Genomic DNA, 16662 nt, shown 5'->3' on the forward strand with positions numbered 1-16662 from the left:
ACAATGACGTTTCACCGAAATGTCCGCTGCCTTGTACGCAGGTATTTTTTTCGATCTGACGGGCACGTACGACGCCTCCTTCTACATTGCTGGCTCGCTGATCGCGCTGTCGGGCATCATGTGCCTGCCGCTGCCGTGGATCTCGCGCTGGGAGAAGCGGCGGAAAGGCCCCGTTCCCACCATCATAACGACGAGCGCAGATGAAGAAGGCGAGGTCGCGCCCAGTCCTCAAGGAGCCGGCGGCAGCGACGACTGCGAAGCCGGCCTCGCGGCAACCTAGGAGCTCCTCTTTCGCCGCGGTTCCACAGGGAGACCGCAGGAGAAAACAAATCAAAGACAAACTCGTCTTCGTGTATACTCAGCAAGCCGTTCGTGGATCCGTCGACAGCTGTGGTGGGTGACACATTAAGTCCAGCACACACGCCTTCAGAGCGCTGTGCTTCCAGGCTCTAGAGTGCGTGGAAGAACTCTCTCAGAAAAACCGTTCTGAAACGCTCCTCCGGATAGTTCTTGACCTGGAGGAGTTCCGGAGGATACGAAGCCATCGGTAGGGACGCACTCACGGCAGCCAAGCATCTCGGGCCAGTGCACGCTTGCGTTAGTTGAGTGAAGTGACGTCGACTCCCAGAATTCAGCCGATACCCGGTCCATGTGCCAACTTCAACGACTGAGAAAGGGAATGCTGGCTGGGAGGGCCCTGCTGCAGGTGCATTACTTTAGCGTGGTGCTGCTAACTGTACACTGCGGTGCGTGACAGAGCGAGAACTCTCATGTGCCGGCCAGAGACAGTGTCCGGAGTGTGGCATGCAGAAATATTTTGTTGCTTGTCTCCTGTGCCCCCGGTTAAGTGACGCCGTTCCAGCGTGAGCCTGTCTTTGCGCAACAGCAGCACGTCCCTCTTGGAGCGCGTAGTGCCCCCTGCACGACACACGAGTGCGCGTCTCCGTATTCTCTTGCCTTACGGTAGACTCGCGTGGTGGCAGCATTGCACGAAAGCCTCACTGTAATCACCACTGTTCACTAGGCTGTCGTGATGCTTCAACGTTTCCGATCGAGACGCGCTAAGCCTCCGTATTTTCATTAGTTACTACTGGCATCCTGTTGAATTCAGCCACCCCCTTTACCTGCTAGGAAAATTCGTTCTGCGATAAACGCTCAGAAAAATGTGGCACACTACTCATTGAAACCCCAGAGATTCAACCTGTGGTACTGGATTATTGTAACTATAACATAGATTTCCTTTTCACCCGACGCGAGGGATACACATTCAATGTCCTAGCCCGCAGCCGTGGTGGTAATATATTTATTAACTAAAGTTTGCGCCTTCCCAATTTAGCGGTTTCTGCAGCAGGTGGGCAAATGTTTACTTATTAATAAGGCGCTAGCATTCGGTGACTGCTTCCAAGTTCTTGTAGAGCAAAAGCTCTTCGACACTTATTCTAGTGAGAATTTATACAACCAAGCCATAGATCACAATTTTCAACGTTTTTATAATTTTGGATATTTATTTAGTACTATAGAGAGCCTACAGGAAGGAGTTTTATTGCGTTTTCTAGCGTTATAGTTACATGAAAAAGACAATATTTAAGATCGGATTGGGACAATAAATGTGAGCATCATAAGAGAATAATCAGGGACCGTATCCTACTTTACTGATCTCACCCGTAACAGGTTTATGTTATTAGTATCATTCTCAAAAGCGGCGCTATTTAATTAATCGTGTGGTCATTTCAGTGAACAGAATTGATGGCACGCAGTTTGAATGCTGTGCACTCTTATTTTTGCCTCTTCATCTGAAAGCATTCTGAAATGCGCTTGACGTCCTATAGACGAGGACAACACGCACTGTTAGGTGCCAAACTTGGAAGAGCCTGTAGCTGCCCTTGTCCCGCAATCTTCAGACAAAGGAATTTCGGTTACAGGAAGGCCGCGTTGCCTTTCGCCGCTGATTCTTACACTTTCTGGTCCACCTTAAGGTATCCGGCTAGGACATTGCTGAAATGTACTAAACTTATTTGCGTGACCCGTCAACTACAACCTCCTCTATACAGCTACATACACGTTGCTCTCTATTCAAGCTTCCTTTCGATAAAATAACGCGAGAATTCTTCGCACTTTTTGCAGTGAACAATATCACATTAATGCTGTGTGTGGGCCACGATCTACCAAAGACTCCGTGCCCAGCTCAGCTGTATTTCGTTCTTTCAAAGCATTCACGTCACGCCATCGTGTGTTCTCGTTATGTCTTCTTCCGACCTACACGCAACCTTTCTCACTTCTGTAACCATTTTTTTGTTGTGGAATATTTGCGATCGTTTTCATTGGTTCTTGTCCGCAATGCTTGCCACACCTTGGTCGGTTTAAAGTTTCTACGCATTAAATTTGACTGGATTGTAATGTACATAAGCTAAGACTACTTTTTTAATAAAAGAAATCAAGCAAAAAGTTAATCCAGTTTTTCTTTATGTCTTAGCCCATTGGTATTGCAGGAATGAGCAAGACGGTTTTAGTAAAATTATCAATCAAAATCAAACTGCCGATGTTTGAAAGAAAAAGGAGGAGAGTTCGATGAAGTGACAAGAACTGTTGCTTTATTTGCGAGAGCGCTAAGTACGGACTGCGATCTTGAACGGCGTGACTACAATAGGACGTCGGAGAAGCGAAAACACGCAGTTCCCTAAGTCCGTCGCCGGTCTCTAATAATATTTATGGGATACCTCTTCCCGTATGGGGTACTCGCGAGTAGATCAGGCGACGTGCACATCATTTCCGAGAGCGCCCACTTCATGTGGGCCACACCTCTTCGTTTACGACACGCCTTTTCCCTGGAGGAAATCGCTCATCTGCAGTAATAGTGCATGCCTAGTGACGACAGGCAGCACTTTTGCGTTGGCATGACGGGGATGGCTTACTTTCACGGAACTTGATGATGTCGGCTCTCCCTTTGCAATTAAAAACGAAGCAAACGCAGTCACCCTCAATCTCCTCCAATTAGTATGTTAGGACTAAGTCCAACTGAGGCAAGAAATACTCGAAGCCAGAGCGAGGAATTGTTTTATACATCTGAGATGCCCGAGTAGCATTAAATGATAGTTTTTAGTTATGGACGTAAAATGCTCGACGGTTGCTATCCATAATGCAGAAAAGATTCGCAGCACAAATAAAACGCACACAGAAGACCAGAAACAAACAAGGCAGGACGGCGCTGCACTCGCGCTGTCCATTGTCTTTTGTGACTGGTTTTTTTCAAGTTACTATGAACCAACTGGCCCGCATTTCAACCCTTCTGCACTTCCAGCTGTTTTATTTGTAACATTCTCCGTTTAAATACATTATGTTCTCGAGACGTAAAATCTAATCACATTCCTAAAAGGAATCCATTCCGTTCAAAAGCAATGATAGGGAAAGCGTGCTGACGCAATTGTCACCAGGTTTTTTGACAAAGGAAGCTTCGTTGGTTTCACGCTCAAGATTTGCCTTAGCGTAACCCAGAACCTGCGTTCTGTTTCTTTTTTAACATTGGTTTACATTTGCGTGTCCGATGTGCAGCCAGATGGCCGCTTATACCACCCTATGCAGCATTGAAGTGTTCTGGCGCTATTTCGTTAAAGCAACGCCCCGTTTGGCCAATGTACACTTTTCTTTAAACGTACGGGGAATAGGGAACTTGCGCTGAACTTTGCGGTGCCGATTGCAGCGCCATAACACTCTCCCTAGCGGGAAGAGCAAGCAGTTTTGGGTAGTACTCTTAGTACTTTTCCGCGCCACCTTCAGGCGCTTACTGGCGTGAGCCTCCGCGCTCCGTCGAAGGCGCACGTGCCGTGCGTCAGCTATTTGGGCTACACCGAGAGAAGCTAGGCATTGAATTCTTGAATAGGAAAAGTTGTCGGGCTAGTTGGTGGTGATCCATTCTTTTGTTGACAGCGCTTAAAAAACACGGACAGAAGGCATAGAAGACGACGTCACAGGCGTCACGGAGTCATCAGCGCCTGTGACGTCGTCTTCTATGTCTTCAGTCCGTGTTTTTTTAAGCGCTGTCAACAAAAGAATTAATGCTGTCAGCCAAACGCGGGTATCTAATCGCGCAGAATCTGTTCTCGCGTTTGCAGCGGCCTAAGCGGCTGACAAAAGCAGTTTTGAGTCACCGAATGGAACAATTGCAGTGCCACCTTGGCAGCGCAGGTTCCCCATACTACAAACGACCTTTGTAACGAATTTTGTGAACTTTGTGACGTGCTTAATATTACAGGGCGCCTTCTTTATTCTTGTTATCAATGGGAATAATTTTGAAAGCTTGCATGGGGCAGAAAGAACAACGTTAACGCTGTATCGGCCGGCAGTTTTCTTAAGGTTGCGGGATATCTTATGCAGGTACAGAATGACTAGAGTAATTTTCTCTTTTCTTTATCCCCTGCTTTTTTACTTTTCTTTCTTTTCTGCAGTGGGCTCTCACAAACAGCTGAAATACAATCAGCAGGGAAACCAGAAATGCGTAGCCGCCCGACCTGCTGATTGACACTATGGGTCAATTGATGTGGGCAAGTTTTTTTCCAAGGTGGCGTTGATGCAGCGCATAGCAATCCCACGTTTAATGTTTAGAATGAACGCTGTTAAAAGGGAGAAGGGCCTTTTATGACCTAGGATTGTGCAGTCAACGGGTGTGTTTGTCAATGCAAAAATTTATCAGATCTAAAATTGGTGTGCATCTTTCGCAGGGAAGTTCGTACGCGAACTTTAAGCCTCCTGCTGCAGCTTTAAAAGCCGTGGTAATTTCTGCAACTGCATCGTCAAGGGATGAAAGATGCGAATTGTCAAGAATCACAAAGTAGTCATCGACATATCTAAAAATCCTTTTACAATGAAGGCACTTTAGTGAATTGCTAATGCATTTATCAACAAAATAAAGAAAGATGTCATAAGGTATAGGAGCAACGGGAGAACCTATGCAAATACCAGCCTTTTGGGTATGAAACGATCATTAAAACTTATGGTCGCTGTTCGAAGATAAAACTCTAAAAGCGTTAAAAAGTTGTCCCTCTTGGCACCTGAAAAATTACGAAAAGGCACTCCTTCCGTCTCTTCAGTCAGTTGTCTTACGGATTTAAACAGTTCATCATTTGGTACGAAATAATAAAGTTCTTCAACGTCTACGCAGAAGCCGATATTATCAGAACCAGTCAAGTTGAGCTCTTGGTTGAATTCTTGGACGATCTCGTGCGATCTTCGAACCAGGATAGGATCTTCACACTTCGACCTCGTTAACTGCGTTTGCGGGTACTGTCCAGATGCAGATTGCCAACAGTTCTCTCCTGAGGAAATGACTCGAAACGAGAATTCCGGCTTATGTGTTCTGCAAGAAAAGAAAGCTTCTGGGCTCCCGTTTTCTGACTTCTTGACTAGACTTGCGACGGATTCGAGACTCATTTCCTGTAGGAGACGAACTGCTGTTGCCTGCTGGGATTTCATTTTGAATTTGATTTCGTGGAAGTTTTCCTGTATAGCTTGATCAGCTTTTTCTTGGAACAATCCTTTGGGCGAGACTACAAATCATCCCTCTATCGGATTGAAGTACCATTAGGTCATGATCCTTTAAATATCTGTCAACCTTGTGATGTTGAGGAGGACGATTTGAACTGCGATTCACAAGTGTTATTACGGAATCGGCTCCTTCCCAGGTGGCTCGGGCTCTTCCAGCGATGCTACGTGTCATTGCCAGGAGTAGATGCTTTTTTGAAGCAGACTCAAAACAAAACTTGGGCCCCTTTTCTAGGATTCCGCAGTTGGCTTTAAGTTTTGTTTTTCAAGATACCAAAGCTAAGTATGCACCAGTCGTCAAGACACTAGAGCCTAAAAAACTTGTGTGAAGACGTGCAGCGTGCTCAACAAGTACCCCAAACGCGCTTGCTCGATAAAGCGCAATCGAGGTACGGGTGGCGGGGCGAATTTCTACTGCCGCGTAGCAAATACCCGTGTCTGTACCCGCGCAACATGTAATCTAACGTTCGTTGTTCAGCGCTACTGTTATTTAGGACCGCAACACTTTTCTTTTGTCGAGTGAAGAGGGGAAACTACGTACGAGGAAAAGAGAGACGAGACAGCGAAAACGGCCATTGCTCGCTCAGTGGCCAGGCCCCCAAGCAAGCAAGCGACGGTGACATACGCGTATAGCGCAGACGTTGTTTTCGTTCGGTGCTTGCGCGCTCTGGCTTTGTAAACATTCTCGTGCCTACCACCTAGATCTGCTCGTAGGCGAGCATCTATCGCAAAGCTATATAGCCCGCTGAAACACACCAGGGATCAAGCGCCTGAATCTGCACGACGCCTATCTCGTTGAGAAAGTGCACTGTGGTACCAGCCCGAGATTGCGAGTTGTATCCTGATCGGCTTTCACGAAACGATTTCAACTCCATGGTTGGTCGAACAATAACGTTCGCGTCTGTACACCTGCAGGTGTACGTATACGCAAAGTGAAGTGCGGCGAACGTAAGCGTTCACAGAGTGACTTTGTTATCGTGGCTGCTAATCGTCAAACTCAATCAAATAGCATGAAAGAAGCTTGGCGGCTGCGTATGTCGCTTTCTCGACCGCCGTCGTAAGCAGTGGTGCGACTGTTGCTGTGCTCTGGAGCTTGCAAACAACTCGTGAGCAAATTTCGCTTACCTATAGGTGATTCATCGGAAGGACGGTAAAAGTGCCTCCGGTCCCATCATGCGCTGAAGTTCAGGCCATCGTTACGCCAAACGGCGGCTGTCTTGCTCGAAAAGCTTTTACGTCACCCAGGAACTTTTCTAACACAAAAAAAATTCAGAAGCTCCGAAAGGACCATTTGTAGCGCCGCCGTCCTGCACCGTGGTATTCCGCAAATGCATGCGCATACCGGCATGGCGCTAGGGACAGGAATAGAACATAGAGAGCGCCACCTTCCTAAAATGGCGGCTCCCTATATAAAATGGTCTACAGGCTACGGGTTAAGCGCCACGGAAAGACTCCTCATCACGGTGTGAGATACCTCTATGCAGCTTCCCTTGGTAGGGAGGTGACATTTCTACTATTATAAAGCACAGGCTTATTTAAACACATCAAAGCATTTTTGCGGAAATTAGTATTTTCGTGTCTTTGACTCATGATAGCGTCCAATATCGAAGGCTTCATTCGAATCAAGTTTTAGAACCCTTAATTATCTTCATTCCAGAGGTAGCCGTGATGCGTGTGATTCAAAATGGTGTCTCCCGATTGGACAATATAGGGGCCTCCACCCTTGCAAAGCAAGAAATGTATCAAGGCACCCCAGTTTAACATATGTAGGTGGGGACACTGGCCCGCGCCGCAGGCAGATGAAGTCCTCTCTTTCTAATAAGCGCCACAAGATGACTCTTCGCTCAGTGGCCCGAATTCGCGCGAATTTGAGCCTGCTACTCAGGTTAGCGCTGGCGCCTTGATGGCAAAACAGTAATGACTGGTCTGCATAGAAGATATTTTTGCGCGAGAAAACGGGCCGCGTTGTCCCGCCTGCATGGCCCCACCGCCGAACTGCCCCGCTTGTAATACCATGAGTGTTTATGGCGCCCGCTTCTTGCGCCCACGATGGTGCAAGTTTGGCTGCACGGTCGCTTCACACGCGGCGCGTTTTCGCGCGCAAAAAAGCGCCCCATACAGGACCAGCTGAATATCGAAGCCGCCCGTCTGCCTCCGTCACTGCGCGCCCGGTCTTTTGTCCACGTTGCAAGAAATGAAAGAAAAGATGGCAGAAACGCTTCGGGCTGCTTACGTGGGGGAGTGCGAAAGCATGGCGTGGACGCAAGACGTAGACGTTCGGTTGCGGTTTGCAAACTGAGTTTATTTCGGGCGATGAGTTTTTTTCAACTATGACACCACCCGGAACGCTGCACGACGAATCATTAATTTCATCGCAATTTTGATACGAAAGTCTGTGAATGTGTGCAAGTACAGGTGCTTATGTTGTCGTTTGCAATCCGTGTCGCACGCTAGCCTCCAACTTGACTAGCACATGTAAGCTGATATGCAATGATAAATGCTATGACACCACCCGCAACGCTGTATGACAAACGGGCGAGTCACAAATTTGGCACGAATGTTGGGAAAACTTGCGCCACATGGAGGTCGGCCACTGGTGGGCATATATAGACGAACGACATGTATAGGATTGCCACAAGTGGCGATGCTCGGCTTGCCATGAGCGTCGTACGGCCTCTTGATGACGTCACCCTAGTTTTCTTGCCATCGCTGGGATTTTCTGTACCATATGCGAGTACACGCACAAAGGCCGCCGTCTTTTCTCGTAATGGGACTAGTAATGCCTTCGCATTAAAATTACTGGATCTAAGGCTGATTGGCATTGCCGGCCGAGAGGTCTGGAGTGGCAGGTTCATTTTGGCGTTTCACAGGCGACTGCCCGGTTGGGCGTCTACACGTGCATACTCAGTCTTCTTCCGCTTGCGTTCTTCGGTTCGATCCCGGCGCACTTCAGAGACTTCAGGGCCCGCTTGGACGAAGCAAATGTCCAAATCTTGTCTTGCTTTTGAGGAAAGCAAAGGCGCCTAACTGGCTCCCTGAGTCAGTGGAGAACTCAATCGCGCTTTCAGGTAAGTGGCCCAGTGGTGTCCATCTGCAAAAAAACTGTGTTTCCGCACAATATTTCGTGCTTAGAAGTTAGCAATGCTTAACCACCAGCGTTTTTATCATCCGTCATCAACAGCAAATGGTACTTTTCTTATGCGCATAGCATGAGAGTCATACAATTATTACACTGACTTAGCGTTGCGACCCCCCAAATGGAGATCAGTGTTCCGTCTTTTAACAAATACAGATGTAACTGCGAAAGCAGCGTTTGGCTTTTTCTCACAATTGCTCATTGAATAATCGCACAAGTAGCAAATATTCTCAAAAATATTCGGTTCGTTCTCGACTCGGTCCTGTCAACATTATATTCGTATTCGACTCGGTTTTTAGCTAAACTGTTTGTATTCGATTCAGCAGCAAAGGTACGTACAGTATTCGTATTCGATTCGGCTTGGAAAAAGTATGTTATTCGCACACCCCTACTAATATACAAAGAGGCGCCGGTGGCAGCGTGCCGCTATGCGTAGACCTGAATCCACCTCTTCGTGCTGCATTCTCGACAGCACGGGATAATCGCCAGGGCAACGGCCAGCGACTTTGCGGGCGTGATAACTTTTCCATCTTGCGTTGACCTTCCCGAGTGCTCTCCTGCATCCTCATCAAACGCGAGTCAAGGCACTGCTGCGAGCTCCCTGCCCCGCGCGTGACATATACGATCGGAGGCGCATCTTGACCTTTAGTTGCCTCGGCATCTCGAGGCAGCACGGCTGAGAGGATAAGCAGCTCGGAAAGGACGACTGGACACTGACCGTTTTATTTCTTTGGTTATTCATTCTGAATAGCTACAAATGGCTTCGGCTTTGCTGCAACTCAGCGACTGCATGCGAACTATAAAATAAGGGAAAAAAGCGCATTTCGATATTTTTTCATTGACAGCGCGAGTAGAATTAGCGCATTTTCTTTAACTTATCCATTAACCAGCTCAGAACAATTTAGTAACATTCCCTTTTCTGTCGCACGCTTCAGAATCTGCAATTCGTCGCCGCCATCTTTGCATCCCAACGGACATAACATGTTCGGCATAAAGTCAGGCCAACGTCGCAGCCTGACCGAGAATGCTCGGCCCAACCTTGGCAGAAGAGGTCGGGCCGTACTTGGGGATGGACGTGCCTTACAGGGCCCAAAGTCGGCGGGCCAACCTCGGCCGGTACTGAATTCCAACCTTAGCGACGGTTGCAGGTTGTCAGCCGAGCATACTGTCAACCTGCAACCGAACTCGGGTCGGCGTGCCGCTCGCCCGGCCTTGGGTCGAGACTAGCCTCTAAAATCAGACCTGTATCGGCCCGATTATTAAGACAGACACTTGCTCAACTATCTCGTGCGAATCGCTCATCACTACAAAGTTTTGTTACTTACATGACACCCAGGATCATGAAGTACACTGTAGGCCCACCTGAAATTCTTGACAGTGCTTGTCATGAATGCGCCGACACCGGGTGGATGTCTTTCATAATAATTTTATTTTGTATTCAAAACAAGCTCTGTGACACTTTCTAAATGTAAAATTCACTCGTGCGCTGCAAGTGACCATTATTACTTTGGTTTCTGCCGGCCTTTCTATAAAGGGCACCTACCAGCCAGCGCTTGATGACAGCGTCTTGAGCATTGTCGCACTTTGGTTGGTCTCAGGCAGCCTGCAGATAAGGAAAAAAAATGGCACTAGTTTAGACAAACACAATGGCATATTCTTAACGCTGAAGCTGACTGCAGTGAAAGCACAAGTGGATGGCAAAGCAGGGCGGCCGCTCATATATCACCGTGCTGATGACGTTTATCAGCTTTCCAGAATCTGAACACTCGGCCCCCTCCACTTGAAGCCAAAGGGAGGCGCAAAGGGCTCCGGACAGAACCGTGCAGGTCATTTGGTCCCCCCCCCCCCACGAAGCGTGAGGAGTACGTAGTACTACACCTGGGCAAATGAAAATCCATGACCAGTGAACACTGAACACCAACATCTAAGGGGTGTTAAAAATTAAGCTTTGCACATTCCTTAAATTTAAGCACTGAGTGGTGCGTGAAATCCACCTCTGTGAAATGCACTGAAACACAACTTCAGACGATAATTGTCACCGTCAGGCGACTAATTAACTTAAATCGATTAATTAACTTTTTAGTGACCCCAGTAAGCGGGCATGTTTATACGGGAAACTGAGAGGTACTCCTACACAATGTAACTTTCTACCAAGCGTGTGTTCCGAGATATTCGCGTCGAAATTATCATCTCGATGCGCGTTATACTGCGCATACAAGGCGGCGAGGATGTTCCTCCCGGCGTCACGACGCGGCGTTTCGTTGGCCAGCGGCCGCTGAAGCTGCTTCCCTTTACTTCCGGCTGCCTGAAGCTACAGCTGCGTCACACCAGGGAGGAGTTTCGCGTCGACGCAAGCCTAATTGCGCGACATATAGAGAAGTTCTACCGACTGGTGTAGTCTAGCAATGCGACAGCCTCTATATTTCCAATACAAAGATTCGCGCTAGCCCCAGTGACTAAAAAGTTAATCGATATATTTCAGATAATTAGGTGCCTGACGGTGACATTTATTATCTCACTTTTTGTCCCCCTGGCCGCATAACTTACGTGCAGGGGTGGTGTTCACGCATCACACTGAGTGCCTAATTTTAAGAAATCTGTAAAGCCTAATTTGAACGAAAATTCTCTCTTTAAAGAGTTTGTGAATGATTTTAATGGTCCTATTCTAATGTAACATATCTGTATAGGTGGTATTTGCGAGTACTCGACCCAACTTTAAAAGCTCTGCGTGTGGCCTATAATTTACGAATATATATATATATATATATATATATATATATATATATATATATATATATATATATTGATGCTCGCAACCGATGAGGGAGCAACACCCCACCGCGCGTTCTTAGGCACTCCTCCCCCTCGACTTAGAACGGGGAATCTGGACGCGCCCAAGTGACGAGGGTGGGAAGGGGCGGGGCGCTGTACCGACCCATTTTTTATTTCTTTTTTTCTTGTGCATCGGCGAGTATGAGTTGGGGGTTTAGTTTCGTTTTCTTTTTCTTCGTTAAGTCGGTGGTTCGATATTTGGAAACAGCAAGATCAGGCATACACATGTCATGTAGTGAGCGTGCAGCACTCTCTATTGGTGTCCTCGCGTAACGAACAGCAACTTTTTAAGGTATGATGTAAACCAGCTTCCCAATATTCAGGAGAACAGTAGAACAGTTATATAGTTATCATTACATTCCTGAGGAAAACTCGGAACCTAATGAAAAGGATTAAAATTTCCTAGAATAACAGCTTATTCGACGGGTACAAATCCGGATAAAACACGTCTAATTTACAGGAGTGAAACCTGGTAGGGTAAAAGCAGAGTTTATAAATATATTAATAATATATGATATACAGGGTGTTTCGTATTTGTCTGTGCAGATTGTAAAAAATTCTCCTGCGCAAACCACTGGTCTATTCCTGCTCACGCACAGACCACACGGTAGCTTATGATAGTCTTCGTTTTTCGATAAATAATCTAACATCAGAACTTACCTGGACTGCCCGGAATCGATGAAAAACTGGAGTCGTTTGCGCGCAAAATTTTCATCGAGGCGAGCGGGATAGCCGAATTGAGAGGCTGCGCCATCTGGCGAACTGCGAAGCAACCAATACACCTGCTCCACGGCCACCTGGATCGGCGCGCGCGTGATCGAGGCGGCCGTGCCTGCTCGGAGCTACGGTAGGTCGATTAGTACCTTCGTGTGGGCCAGTCGGTGAGGCATCATGGAGAGGTGCAGCACAAAGGAACCAAGGACGACATAGACACAAAGGAAACAGGACGAGCGCTGACGAGGTCTCGCAGTAGCCCAAATGGCGCAGCCTGTGAAATCGAGAATTCTGCGCGCAGACGACTGCAATTGTTCCGCCGATTCCGGGTAGTTCAGGGAAGTTCCGATGTCTAAATTATTATTGAAAAACGCAGACTATCATAAGCTGTATATTGAAATATAACATTAAGTGTTTAGTATATTACATTCAATATATTAAATATATAACAGTAACATCACTACATAATATTAAATATTAGTACATTTAAACACGTTTGGTAAGAGTGGATTACAAGGAGTGAATAATGCTTGCTGGGACACGGTGGCTGCAGTATAGCTGCAGCAAGCTAAAGCTAAAAATGAACCAATCCACCTGGCACCTGGCGATGTATGCAAGGAACGAAGAGTGCAGGTCCAGTAGCAGACGTCCCTCTCCAGCCTAATATAAATACGTTAGCAAAACGCTCATAGAGCCGCAATAACCGAGAAAAGCGAACGGTAAACCAAATATGGACCTTTCTGCAGTCCGTGTCAACGCAGTGACTCGTCATTTCATAAATCTCCTTCGCACTGTGACGATCGGCGCCGGAGGATTGGCCGTATTGCAATTCCCCCTCGTGGATCTGGAAAAAGTCACACCGACAGTACTATTTTCTCCCGTTCTGGTGGTACGATTTCGTCTTTCCTAGTACCTGATATCTCCTCTATAAAGCTTTTCTCAACGGGCCAGTGGCACCGCGGGCTCAATATTGGACCGCGCGCGATACGACATGGGTCAGTTGCGCGATCGTTTGCCTATTCGGGGCCGCTCGCAAGAGTGAAAATTTGCGCACTTGAAGCATGAACCCCGCAATTGCATTGCGTGGATTGCGAAAAAGTCACGACCGGCCTACACGGCAGCCGTTGCCTTTATTCCGAACAAGGACCGCGAACGCGCACACAGCGGCTGGTAAGCATGCAGAGACGCGCGCTTGAAGGTATGCGCTGCTCGCTCGCAAGGAGGTGCCACGTTTGCACGGAGGAGCTCCTTCTAGATTTGATGTGCGTCCACGTGCATCATCCGCAGGCAGAGGAGTTTTATCACTTAACCCCAGCCGCACCTGCTGTTGAAACCTGCTAAGCACTGAATAATAGCCACACAGGCTCAGCATGCAGCGGGTTAGCTGAGAAGGCCGTCAGGAATTCCTTTCAGTAGATTTGCACGCTGTCATAACAAGACACTGATTTTTCAGTGTCCCCGTGACAGGGACGTATTGTACATAATGATGCGACTGCATCCGCCACACTTCTCTTGATATTGCTTCTTGCACCAGTCTCACATTTTAGTTTACTCCTCCCCAAGGCTTAGTAGACAACAGCAGCAAGTGTGGCAATGTTCAAGTTGTGCAGAATAAAAAAATATTATGATAAGGAGAAAACAAGGAATAGAAACACGCGGCGTATCTAACAAGCACGTGGTATGGCTTGCTGTACAGTGCAGCTTACATCAAATGCAAAACTTGACCACACACACAGACAAGGTTATTAACAAGGTTAGTCGTTGCTCCGCCACTAGAGCGGCGCTTCATGCCTTATGCCTTCACTTACAGTTGACATACACATCAATATTATTTTTGAATTTTCACTTTTTTTACGCCAGTGTTCTCCTGCATAAGCCATAGCATCATTACAACGAGCTTGCACTGCGAAGATTGTTGTTTTTCCATGAGCAAGCATACTCACACAGACACTATGCATGAAATATTTTTGTTATAAACCACAGAAGAATGGCACACAATAAGTTTTCACTTCAAACAGCTATAGTGCCAAGCACATCATCACCCTCTCCTAGTTTTCAGCAGAGAGGGAACAAGATGGTGAGTGACGATTTAGTAGTTTATGAACTACCTGTATGAAAGCCAGTGTCAACTAGTCAGTGCCCAACACTTTAATTTCTGAAGGTACTGTGTCATGAGTTGTGCGATGCACATTTCATCACTCAAGTCTTTCAATACCTGGAATTCAGCGGTCTCATAATGCACACTAATACAGCCAAAACAATCATAACTTCAAAAGGCGAAGTGGCCTCTTTTATATGGTGTTAAGGCGAGCTGCGTTATCTGCCTGCCGTTCAAGTCATGCTTCATTTATACATAAATTTTTAATTTCGCAGCTTAATTGGGCACATGGTCTCAAAACCACCTCTCGCCCCACAAAGCACTTACATGAGAAACACAATACCATCAGGAGTGCACCCTATAGATAGGTTTGCTTCCCAGGATTTGAGTAAGGAATGAATAATTAATTGTGTGATGTGAACTTTGCATGAACAGTTCACATGCAACACACAAGGTTATTGTGTAAAATTTTTGTCGTGTGCTTTGTGTACACAACTGTAGTTTTTGTATCCAGTTCTTGTATATACGTTGTTTTGAACATTTTTTTCTTGTTTGAATACGTTGTGTATCTTGCGTTATCTTTTGAACATAGCGTTACATTTTTTGTTGCTGAATTGCGCTACCTGTACCATTTTTCTATGTTTCCCCCCCTACAATAATGCCCGTTTCAGGGCGCTGTAGGTATATGAATAAATAAATAATGATGACAGATAATGCTGGAATCGGTTTGTTTTGCAGTACTACAGTTTTAAAATACTAAAGATGACTTGATTGTAAAACATTTTATTCGCCGGGAAGAGCTTGGCAAGAGGTCGCGTTAAGTGGTCGAGAGTACATAGCCCTCGACGACTTTGTCAGCCCACTCCACCGCCAAAACTTGCGTTCTGGGGTCAGAGCTAGCCAGCACGGTCTCCCACCGCTCGAGAGAAGGAGCTGTAACTAGATCACCCGGAGGTGGCTCTACTCTAGACGTCTAACAAGACGTCTAGTGTGACGTCTAGGAAGCAGTCTACATGTCCGTGTATTGGAACTTGTCTACTACTCACGCCGCCTCGCGGCATAATAATGTAACTAAAGCTTATGAACAGTTGTACTACTATTTTTCACAAAGTGAGCAATAACGATAATTAAAAACGTGTTTTCAACAAGTTTACACATTTCTTCTGCAATGACATTGCGCGTAAACCGGACTGGTGGATGTGCCTATCGGTCAGTCTACTTGTAGCAGACGGGGCCGCTCTCCGAAGACGACGCTAAAGAGATATGCGATTATTCTTTTATTATTGATGCTCAACTGTACATGCTCCTCGAACGTGCTCGTTCAGACGGTCCTGTAAACATAAGAAAGAATACGAAAGACTGTAATCAATATGCGCGAAATGCGATACGGCTAATATACACTGCAACAGGAAAACACATACGTGACATTAAACCTGCTGTCTGCCCTACGTGGCACTCGGAGACAGCGAGAGACCTAAATACAGCAGCGATCTTTAATCCTGCAAAGGCTAAAATCAATTCGCAACATGCCGGTGTATTTGTTCTGAGAGTGTAGAGATAAAAAAATGCACGCGAAAGAGTTGATGCAACTAATACAGCAACAGAAGAACACATTTGCTAACCGTCACGCCAGCCGTCTTAACGCCCGTCGAGGAAACCAACGACAGCGACGAGTATTCTCTAAAATCAAGGTGCTAATTAAGATCGATGCCGGATCACGTAAACAGACCTACAGCGTCCGCTGCTGTAGCAAAGCTCTCAACTGCACGATTTTCTCCTGCGTGATTCACTTCTAGGAATCGCACGTCCACGAAGATTAATTAGCCACTAGTTTGCGTACCAAATAACATAATAGAATGACTCACATTTTTCCTTTCCTATACTCCGTGTACAGTCCGACGCCCGCAAGAGCACGACTCGCTCATCCGCGTACATCAGCTCCGCCATCTTTAGACAGCAAGTTAGCCTGCATCGATGTGGACTTCGGCGAAGCAGTCTTATGAGACTGCTTCGCCGAGAAATGGAACGCGTCCCAAGATGGCGGCTGTCCGGCTAGACGTCTAAGTAGCCGTCTACTTGGGAGTATTGGAACGCAGCCGTAGGTAGCACGTTGGCCACAGTGTTTGCAGTTTGGGTTGTAAAGATCTGGATAAATGTGCGCGAGGAGTGATGGGGTGCGTATCGATCTCGTCTGTAGACGACGCCACGTAACCTCTTGTTCTTTAGTAAGTCTTTTGTCTGGAGGGGGGAAAATTCTCCTCTCTAGTTTAAAATGATTGGTGAGATCATGATATGTGATCATTGAGTCCTTCGTGAAATTCAGGGAGCCAGACTCATCCACTGCCCG

The 16662-nt window shown here is 46.7% G+C and overlaps 1 protein-coding gene and 1 long non-coding RNA gene across 3 annotated transcripts in view; one reads left to right on the forward strand and one right to left on the reverse strand.

The window, feature by feature from the left end:
• Positions 1-2450, forward strand: part of LOC144136214 (uncharacterized) — a 70978-nt gene extending 68528 nt beyond the window's left edge. For both annotated transcript variants that reach the window (XM_077668336.1, XM_077668335.1), the window contains exon 6: positions 42-2450. The gene's annotated coding sequence lies outside the window, so the exon portion shown is untranslated. The remainder of the gene's footprint in view (positions 1-41) is intronic.
• Positions 2451-15574: 13124 nt separating this feature from the next.
• Positions 15575-16426, reverse strand: LOC144136217 (uncharacterized). Its single transcript, XR_013315579.1, has 2 exons — positions 16181-16426; positions 15575-15646 (listed from the first exon to the last, which is right to left on the reverse strand). It is a non-coding gene; the product is annotated as an uncharacterized LOC144136217 (long non-coding RNA).
• Between the last annotated feature and the right edge of the window lie 236 nt (positions 16427-16662).

The sequence above is a fragment of the Amblyomma americanum genome, chromosome 6 (assembly GCF_052857255.1).
Source record: "Amblyomma americanum isolate KBUSLIRL-KWMA chromosome 6, ASM5285725v1, whole genome shotgun sequence".
NCBI classification, from domain to species: Eukaryota; Metazoa; Arthropoda; class Arachnida; order Ixodida; family Ixodidae; genus Amblyomma; species Amblyomma americanum.